Consider the following 9,938-nt stretch of genomic DNA (forward strand, 5'->3'; position numbering starts at 1 on the left):
AGCATTAGTTAGGACCACATGGTCCCAGCAGGACCAGCTGGTCCCAGCATAGACACATTGTGTCCAGCAGCCGGGCCAATTGGCCCCAGTATACAGCAGGACCGTCCGGTCCCAGCAGTCATTTGACTACCTGCGCACAGCCGTGCCCCACAAGGGCACAGCAGCATTAGTTAGGACCACATGGTCCCAGCAGGACCAGCTGGTCCCAGCATAGACACATTGTGTCCAGCAGCCGGGCCAATTGGCCCCAGCATACAGCAGGACCGTCCGGTCCCAGCAGTCATTTGACTACCTGCGCACAACCGTGCCCCACAAGGGCACAGCAGCATTAGTTAGGATCATTGGCCTTAATCTCTTGCACTGCCTGCCATCTACCAGCATTGTAGCAGAATTTTCTACAATCCCGCTTTGCTGGGCCGCCTGGTATAAATGCATTGTTGCAAACAATTCGCAGATTACAAATTCTGTTACAAAACACTTGATATGATCCAGCCGCAGCAGCTCGGCAACCCCACTTTCCACTTGCTTGATGTACGTGTGGGTGATAAATAACTGGTTTCTTCCCACTCGTCCTACGCGCAATCCCTGCACTTTACCTAAAGCCCGAACCTCAGCTTATACCAGATCTCCGTTTTTTGCTGCCTATTCTCTCTGGCTGGCCCTGCCTCTATCAGTAAAATCGTCTTGTACGCTAAAGAATTTCAAGGCCAACATGAAGCTCGTGTTCTAATAACTGCTAGTTCTTCATCCAGATTTGTTTCTCTTTGCCTCCAGTAATGTGTAATATTTATTTATTTTTGCTTTGTTTTTGTTTACTGCCATGGCTGGCTACCGCCCCCCTCCCTCCATATTGGCCTATATTCTCAGGCCACGGGAAGGTGAAATAAAAAAAAATAAAAAAAATGTGGACTTACAATTACGGAGGCCGGGGTCGCTATGGCAAACAGCAATAATAATCATTATAGTATATATTGTAATTATTCGCTCCTGCTCTTGTAGCAGTTGAGCACTCTTGCGTGGGGTAGTGCCTTTGCTGTTTGCTTTATGCAGAGCTCACTGACTTGTCAGTTTGAGCACTCTGGCAAGGTACGTTCGGGCCTGATTGGAAATTTTTATTTCCATTGCTATCAGGTTCGGCCTCATTTTCTCTGTGCTGCGCTGACGAGTCCACAAAGGACGAAACAGTTCTGTCCGCAGATTGAGTATTGTAATTATTGTAATTCTAAACCTCGCAAGAGGCTAGGCTCGCGCAATGCATGTCCTAAATCACAACGTCATGTCACAGTCCGTATGATGTCATTATGCATGATCGAGACTCGAGTCGAGAGTACGGAGTACGGACTACGCTGTACGGTCAGTATGCAGCAGTACTCTCGAGTCTGGATCACACATTGACACAATCATGCTGCCAGCCCAGCACGCTACGCTACCGGTACGTAACTTCGTAAGTGCGGCTTGGCTTGTCTTCTATGTACGTGTCTATACTAGTATTTTAGTACTAGTAATACATCATGTATATCTCTCAGCATTTTGTCTTCATCATTCATGCATCATGGTGTAGTCTACCATGGTCTACTGACTAGACTGAGTCTGTAGTGTAGATCTAGCGTAGGCCTACACCATGTACACAGGTGCTGCGACTCCTGCCGCGTGCCGGCCAGGCGATAGCCTAGGCGCCGCTAGCCGCTAGGCGCCCCTGCTTTACTTCCACGCGCGCCGGAGAACTAACTTGAAACCGGCACCTTTCTAAAACGGCTCGGCTCGAGCTCAGCCTCAACAAGGCTCACTTCAAGAGCTGCCCCGTCTACTGGCAGTAGCACTCTTCCGACATACTAGTAGTACTAGTACTAGTAGTAGTAGCTGTAGTCTTTGCCTAGTCCTACTGCTGATGTTCCGCGGAAGAGTTATCGCACCGCCGTGATTATTTTGTGCCTGCTGGAGTCCTCCCGCTAGTGCGCTGGACTGGGTTGGCGTATCTACTATGCTATACGTGTTTGAGAATTATTATTATTTTGAGAAAGCGAAGACCTGACCTGAGCATCTCGGTCAAGGATAGTAGAACTTTCGGTATCTACAGGAATCTGGAGCCGGCTCAGTTGTGCCGAGACTGGCTGGACACACACAAAAAGCGTCGAAACCTTCGCCTACGATCAAGAAACAGCAAGTGTTGCTAGTTGCGGGATTCTGGTGAGCAATCATCAGCGAATAGCCACGCTCACGCTGTCCAATCAGGCAATCTCTGAAATGAGTGCAATCATCAACGCGCTTCTGGGCTCCGCTCAGTCACTGGGTGGCAGCGTTAGCAACGCGAGTCCGGGTCTGTCCCAGTCAGTGGTTGTCAGCAAGAGTACCCTGGGAGCTAGCTATACCTACAATGTGTACATCGACAAGCATTGTGATAAGCCCGATGAAGCAAGGCCAGAGGTGAGGACGGTCACCGTCAGCGCTGATCAGATCCAGGATATTGACCCGTGGGAATCATTCGACGACAACGAATGTCTACAGCGCATTTATCTGTACAAAAACCCACTGTACAAGAGGCAGATAACGCAGTGTCTCCTCTTCCATTCATTCGTGGTCTTCCAGACAAAATCCCATTGGTGGTCATTCGAGAAGAACGGAGATGGCGTGACCGTACAGCGAAGCACAACCAAGCAGACGGTGCGCGACTACTACCGACGAGACAGGCGCACTGGTTACGTGGAAGGCAGACACGTCCGCTTCGTCCTCGATGATGACGTCACCGACAACAGGCAGACATTGAATGACGTCATGCAGTTCATGCGCAAGACCAATCTCGTCTCTCGCAAGTACAACGTGATCCGCGCCAACTGCCAGGACTTCGCAAAGGCGCTCGTCAACAACTTTGCTCGGGAAAAGAAGTGGACGCGAGGAAAGTGGAGGACGTGTTGAACTGGTTGATTGCCCTGTATGTGTATGACACGGCTTTCAGTGGATATGAAGGTGAGTCGATCTGACTCTATCCTTTCTCGGATGGATAACAGTAACTGCAGATTGCAAGGAAAGCGATGAACTGCACTTTTAAATTGTTTCGGCAGGAAACAGTTCGAAGAAGACGTTGTTGCGACTTCGGCGATACTGGAGAAGCACAGCAAACAGTTCGTCATAATTATAGTTGCAATCAACACATTCCATGTGAAATTTTTTTTTAAACTTAAAAGTAATGATTTTTTTACTCCTGAGAGCTACGTTGAAGTACAATCGTGTGCATGTATAATTCTGTCTAGTTTTCATAGAAAATGACTACTGGTTGGTGTTCTGCGTCGCACAGCTGTGCTGTGCGCGATGATGCTTTGCAACATTATGAGTCATAACTACTAATACTACTTACTAGTACATACAGTGTAACCTGTCCAAGACGACCGCTCAAGGGACCTCCAACACGTGGTCTCTGTTACCAGGTGGTCTCCTTGTCCAGGGTCATTTGACTGAAAAGAGCATTCCTTGGTCCTGGCTGTGATGGTCTTCTTGGACAGGTGGTCGCCGTTCCACTGTACAGTACATGCGTGCAACGTACATTTTCATTTTTTGCATAATTAATTCAATAAGTATACATGTACATGTACATGTACATGTACGTGTCCAATGTACATTTCATATTCATTATTATTTGGCTCAAGTCATGCAGTGCGTGCCCTCTCGCCCACACTAGAATACGTATTGCACGTGTACTGTAGGGTAGTGATCTGTCCGTGAATCGGCGGACGTCATTTCCTGCTGCATGCTGCCTTCATACATATCAATATCAGGGAGTCGTTTTTTTTTTTTTTTTTTTTTTTTTTACTATTGAACACTCACTGCATGATTATTATAAATTTTATAAATCCATGTACATGTACATGTAGTAGTTTTGAAGTTGGTTGCTCCAACGAGCAACTTCTTCTAAGTTCGTACAAGCACGTCATGTTTTGTTGTGGAAAAATGTGCTGCGCTTGCGTAGTTGTTCTTACTGCGATATGTTCTGACAATATTGAGATGCCTTTTGTTGGCTCTTCCGCCCGGATTTCATTGACAGATGCGTTAAGCCCATGGATCCTTCCATGAGTGACATGCGAAGTCAATCGACTGGATTTCCATGTCCACGACAGTAGTTACTACAGGTGGAATTCTGATAATTCGAACCTCAAAATGCCAGGAAACAACTCCTAATTATCCGGACATTCTTATTATCCAAACATGAACCGACAACACAATAAATTATGTATGTCAAAATGCTCTCCGGGTCACGCAGAGTTGCGCTATGGACCTTAGACAGAGATTTCACGGATACTGAACTGACCGGCACAGCCTGCTCATGCAAACTGAACTCACCAGTACAGTGTACAGTGAACTTCGAATTACACTTTGCTAACTTCGAATTATCAGCACAAATCCCACACATTTTCTATGTAAGTGGAATCTGTGGGACTTCTAATTAACCGGACATATCCAGTTCGAGGTTCGAATTATCAGAACTTTTTATGTGGGAATCGCATTGATAGAAATCGGTCCTGGAAAAAATTCCAATCTTCACATGGCTGAAGTTTCTATGCTTGTTCTAACCAGGAAACCACTGACAGTCCCCGTGTAGTCCTGTTGTGTCCGCTCACCACTTCACTGGATCAGGCTGGGATCTTCGAATTTCAGGAACTGGAGATGGAAAGGTTTTTGTCTACTGCTGCTCCGTTGCCCAATAGCCATTAGCCTTCGCGGTTGGTTGGTTGGGAGGTCAATCACAGAGCCTGCAGTGCAGAGCTAGGAATGAGCCTGCGAGTGTTGCGCCCATCGCCATGAGTGTTGTGTTAAATGCACTGCGCCGCCATGTGCTGAATGACGAATACACATATGAGGTTTACATCGACCTGGATGACGACAGTGGCGGTGTTTCAATTCACCAAGTAACAGTACGCTCCGCCGAGGTGGAAGTGTTCGATCCGTTCGATAGTCTAGACGGTGCCGGCGAGGAGACCATACGGAACATCTACCTTTATAAGTGCAAGCTATCCCCTCTGCAGATTACGCAATGGGTCCTCTACCATTCATACATCGTGTTCGAGACGGACAGCGGCTGGTGGTCCATTGAAAAGAGCTCGGATGGTCTTACGATTCAGCGCAGCGCTCTCAAAGCTAGGGTGAGAAACTTCTACCGAGGCCGATTGAGAACCGGTTTGACGGAGGGAACATCGCCTGGTCATGTGGTGACAGACGCGATCAACGAGAGTAGACAAACACTGAGCTGCCTGCTGTGGTTTCTGAGAGGCAGTGAGCTGGTCGCACGCCCATACAATCTCATAACGCACAACAGCAAGGATTTCACGCGTGAGTTGTTCGATCATTTCGCCCGAAGCAAGACATGGGAGAGTGGTGGTGCTTACTAGGAACGATGTTATTGTCGATACAGTGTATTGATATTGAGGCAATGCGTTATACCCGTGGGGATACGTGCAATAATCCGTACAAGTATCGAAAGACACGTATTGCTCCATGTCACATTGTTTTGTGTTGAGATACCGAATTCAAATAAATCAGAATACCATTGTTGCTACATGTACATGTACTTCAGACCTGGCTTTCAATAGTTCGTACTCTGATGAGACTCTTGCTTAGTATAATTATTATTATAGTCCAGAGCACGAGTGTATTCCTCCACTGTCCATGCCAAAGGACGCCAAGATAAGGAGTACTGTACCATCGGGATACTATGAACACTTTCCTGTTCCCCATGAGTTCAAGATAGGGAGTACTGTACCACGGATACTATGAACACTTTCCTGTTCCCCATGGGTTCAAGATAAGGAGTACTGTACCACGGATACTATGAACACATTCCTGTTCCCCATGAGCTTTTTCGTTTACCTGCTACATCATACTACAATACGTACATGTACGTAGTGTTACCTCTAACGTTACTTCGTGTATCTGCTGGCGTCACATTCGTCACCACAAGACCTTTTTTTTTTAAGCCATAGCGCCCTATTTTCTCTCGTGGCGATATCACCACACCACCTATTGGCACACTGTTGTCTCCTTAGAATACCCGTGTTTCCTTCAACGCTTCTCTTTCTGAAGAAGACATTCATTTGTCGAAATCGATTTTTGATCCTTTTAGTTCGAGGAATGATTATGTGGTTGTCCTAGCTTGTCCGGAAAGATTAGGTGTTTCGTCTCGCGTACTTGTGTGCTTCGTCCACATGTATCTATAAGTGCTCAATCTGCGGACAGAACTGTTTCGTCCTCTGTGAACTCGCCAGCGCATGCAGCACAGAGAAAATGAGGCCGAACCTGATAGCAATGAAAAATAAATTATCCAAAGCCAGATTTAAACCAGGCTCGAACGTAGCTTGTACCTATGAGTATGTGTACACTGTTCTATAATACTAATCAAGTAAAGTTTTGCTTCTGAAACGAAAGTAACTCGTGCCTACCGCTGCCATCCGATGAGACCTCAGCTACCGGTAAGTTAAGTAAGCCCGAGAAAGGTTGACAACTTTTGATTCACAACATTTGTCGGTTATGATTCGAATACATGTACATGCTTTCTGCATCATACTGGAGTAGACCTCAGACTGAGAAGCTGGATTTGGCTAATGTCACAAGCACGGAACGGACAGTGCCTAGCAAGATACATGTACTTCGAAGTACATCAGGGAGTCGTACTCAAACTACAGAAGGCGAGTCGATCCGAGTATGACCTTTCGGACTGGACTGGACTGAACTATTCCAAAAATAACAACGAGGGGTCACGGGTGCGAGTCAACCCCTGTGACACGGATTTCTGTGCCGTGTCACCTCCCTATAGGCCTAGTTTGAGTACGACTCCCTGATGTACATGTACGAGTAAAAATGGCGGCAGTAAAATTGGCAGAATTTGGTACTTGTTCTGGTATGTTTTGATGCTTGTGTGGTGCATGGATACAGAAATGGAGCAGAACTCAAAGAAGTGCCTGCCAGAAGGTTTGTATGGTTCTGACAATTTCACTGTTTTTCGAGCAGAACCTGCCAATGTTTCGAGCGGATAGTGTCGGCAGAAAAACGGACAGAGTTTTTTTTTGCATGTCCCTGCATGCTTAAAAAAAAGAAAAGTAAATTATCGTGTCCGTTCCCGAAGGGAACTCACGACGGCCGCTAACACCCGGTAAACCCTAGCGTGCTTAGTAATATGGATAAAGAATATGAACAGATGTCGAGGAATTGGCCGCCATGGACTTTGTCTGGTCCTTCCAGATCCTCTGCTTTTGGTTTTTCAGCATTTCTTTCCAATTCTTCGAATATTATCCGTCGAAGGCGGAAATCAAAAACCGGGGCGTGATCCCGCGTGAAGATAGTGCTTGCATCTAATACCACTGCAACCAATCAACCTACAATGTATCTCTTATCTTTCTGCGCGCTATGCTAGAAAATCCTCAGGAGGTACTGAAATGAGAACGATCACACGATACTGAGACGATCACACGATACACAGATACAGCGTAAGCATCATAAGGTAGAGCGCAAACACTGGTCATCACGAGATGTACTAGTTTAATACCGCCCAACAACTGTCAAACTGACTCAAAGCATCACCCTCGTGCAATGAGGTCATCACACACACGTCATGTACAATCATACATTGTACATTGTGGTATGCGTGAAGTATAACAGTATTAGGTATAAAATCATGTACATGTATCCGATTCATCACCGGTGCACCTGCATAGACAGTTTGCGAATTACGTCTTCAAAGTAACGACTTACGTTGACGTTTGGCCAGACATGCTCTACAAGTACAATACTGGGCGCTGGTGCTTCGTCTTTGATCCGCACTGCACATCCTTGAACTGCATAGTACTACAGTGATAATATCATGACATTATTCTGGAGTTTCTACTTTGGGTACTAGTACCGGTACGTCGAAGAAAGGATAGGCAACCAGGAAACAACCCCTGGCGCAGCACTACACGATCGACAGAGTCAGTTCCTTTGCGCACCGCCAAGTCAGGCATCGGAGTACGAGTACGAGTCGTACAGGCGTTTCCGAGTTGAGAGAATATCATTTTATACAGTCTTGTTCCGCCACAGCCAGGCGACGAACTCCTCACTGAATGTAGTTCTAGTCACCCTCAGGGGTCTTTATTCAGTGCCAAGCTGCAGACCAGGGCGGCAGGGGGCCCTGGAAGTATCTCTCACCATCACTACAATGAGCGGCAACAGTGTGCGGCGTAAGACAAAGTCCCTGTTCGGTGGGCAATACGACAGCAATCTGTATTTCGACCTCGATAGTGGACACGATGCTTACGAAGACACCGTGAGTTCGGACGAGATTGGAACATTCAATCCCTGGGAGCGCTTGGAATGTGACGAGCACATACTGGCCATTTATCTGTACAAGAACAAGCTCTTTCCGATGCAGATCACACAGTGGCGCCTGTTTCACTCATTCATCGTGTTCGAGACGGATTTCGCCTGGTGGTCGATTGAAAAGAACTCAGACGGCGTCACTATTCAACGCCGCCCACGGAAACACTTGGTTCGAAATTTCTACCGAGGCAATTTGAGAACCGGCTACTCACCAGAAGTATCGCCCGAAGCAATTCTGAAGGATGTGGTGAAGGACGATAGGACGACAATTAGAAGCCTGATGCAGTTCATGAATGAGTGTGAGCTGGTGTCGCGAAAATACCACTTCCTCCTGCACAACTGCAAGCACTTCACCCGTGCGCTCTTCAACCATTTCGCCAAGAACAAGGCCTGGGAGAGCGGCGACGCGTATTACAAGATCAAGAGGCTCAGCTGCAGCGATGACGCGGCCAACGAGACGGGGAGCTATGAGTATGGGGAAGGACACATCGTACAATAAGGAATGTTTATGGAGCACTGACAGACAGTCCGCCAACGAAAATTTTAAAAGGTTTGCTTCATATTTAGCCATCTGTGGAACCGACTTCAGTGCAGTGCCTGCATCTCTTTTAGAATTTAGCGTTCCCCTTTCTTCAAGCGTCCGCGACCAGTTTTCCTTCCGCTCTTACTAGTATGTGGTTTGAAGGCCATTCGTACATGTACGTATCACGAAGACCACATCGGCTGGCCCGTGTGTAATTGGTGGGGAGCCTGGAGGACAAACTGGTAAATACGACGGAGACCGTGGATATCTACACGTATATGGAACATTAGAACTATGGATAATACCATGTAGACAGTTGTCTAAAGTCCTTAGGCTGCTTACAGTGCTCATTGTCCTGTGGACAGAGCCAGTAATACAAAAATTACACGGCAATGAATCAAACAAGTCTCTTTCCGCTGTTACTCCGAGTTTCGTGTGAACACACTCATCATACAGCATACAGTATGACAGTACTAGTATGCTGTCTGATGAGTGTGTTCACACGAAACGGAAAGAGACTTGTTTAATTCATTGTTGATATTACCATGTATACATGTATGTATCCAGTATATTACACGGTCATGTACATGTATGCCGTCGCGTGCGCGCGTGTTTGTGTTGTGATTCGTTGAACTCTTTTTGATTCACCGAATCTTCCTTTTAAGCCATGTTGTGTGAATACTAGTATTAATGGATTAACATGTGTTTCATGCAACCGTTTTATTTCATCGTTTACAATTGTAAACTTATAATTATTATGACAACATGTACAGTCATGTACATGTAGGTGCGATGTTCAGTAAAATCACCATGAATCATCACCATGCATGCAGGCATGCACTGAGTTATTTACTGAAGGGCATTACTTATTGGGTCGTAGATGGCGTGGCGTATGACTTATGGTCTGCTTGTCTAGAAATTTCGGTCTACCAGCCGGCTCTGTCGATCGATCGATCGATCGAGAGAGAGAGAGAGAGAGAGAGAGAGAGAGAGGAGAGAGAGAGAGAGAGATAGAGAGAGAGAGAGAGAGAGAGAGAGAGAGAGAGAGAGAGAGAGAGAGATATAGAGATATATAGAG

This window comes from Sycon ciliatum, chromosome 9 (assembly GCF_964019385.1).
Source record: "Sycon ciliatum chromosome 9, ocSycCili1.1, whole genome shotgun sequence".
Lineage (NCBI taxonomy): Eukaryota > Metazoa > Porifera > Calcarea > Leucosolenida > Sycettidae > Sycon > Sycon ciliatum.